The 1,026-nt window shown below is 32.7% G+C and overlaps 1 pseudogene; it reads right to left on the bottom strand.

Annotated features, from left to right (window-relative positions):
* Positions 1 to 598: 598 nt before the first annotated feature.
* Positions 599 to 691, bottom strand: LOC125922197 (uncharacterized; annotated as a pseudogene).
* Positions 692 to 1,026: the final 335 nt, after the last annotated feature.

Raw genomic sequence — 1,026 nt, 5'->3', positions numbered from 1 at the left:
TTACACCCCTATCAACAGTGTACAAGTGTTCCCTTTTCTCCACATCCTCACCCACATTTTTTATTTCTTGTCTTTTTTATAATAACCATTATAACAGGTGTGAGATGAAATCTCATCTGATTTGCATTTTTCTGACAATGAGTGATGTTGAATATCTTTTTAAGTATCTGTTGGCCATCTGTATGTCTTCTTTGGAAAGATGTCTATTCAGGTCCTCTGCTTATTTCTTAATCAGATGAATGATGATGACTTTGCTATTGAGTTCTGTGAGTTCTTTATATATTTTGTATATTAACCCCTTATCAATTATATGATTTGCAAACATTTTCTGCCATTAGGTAGGTTGCATTTTTATTTTGTTGATCATTTCTTTTGCTGTACAGAACCTTTTTAGTTTGATGTAACCTGCTCTTGAGATTTTTATTTTGTTCTTCCATATATAGTGTGTCTTTTTGCTTCTCTTTCTTTTAATATTTTTTATCATTGGCCTTTTAATCATTTGTCAGAGAGGTTTTAGCCTTTTTTTCCCCTCTTCTTCTTCTTCACTGTTGGGTTTGTTGAACTTCTTGAATCTGTAAATTTATTTTTTATCTATTTTAAAATGATTTGGCCATTATTTCTTTGTGCATGGGCCATGCTAATCTTCTCTGTATCATTCCAGTTTTAGTATATGTGCTGCCAAAGTGAACACTGGCCATTATTTCTTTAAATATTCTTTCTGCCCTCCCTTGTTCCTTCAGGGTCTCCAATTATGCATGCAGACAATTGACATTTTTCAATAACACACCAAACAGTGGCCATTTTTACTTTTCAGTCTTATTTCTCTCTGTGCTTCATTTTGAATAGTTTCTATTCATGTATCTTTATGCTCACTGATATTTTTCTCTTCCATGCCTAATCTGCTTTTAATCGCATCCTGTGTGCTTTTCACTTAAGATACTGCATTTCAAGTCTACAAGTTCCATTTGGGTCTTTATAATATCTTCCATCTCTCTTCTTTATGTGTTCATATTGACATTTTGATTA

This window comes from Panthera uncia, chromosome C2 (assembly GCF_023721935.1).
Source record: "Panthera uncia isolate 11264 chromosome C2, Puncia_PCG_1.0, whole genome shotgun sequence".
In the NCBI taxonomy this organism is placed as follows: domain Eukaryota; kingdom Metazoa; phylum Chordata; class Mammalia; order Carnivora; family Felidae; genus Panthera; species Panthera uncia.
Note: the sequence above shows the minus strand (reverse complement) of the source record. Positions and strands in the feature narration are given on the sequence as shown.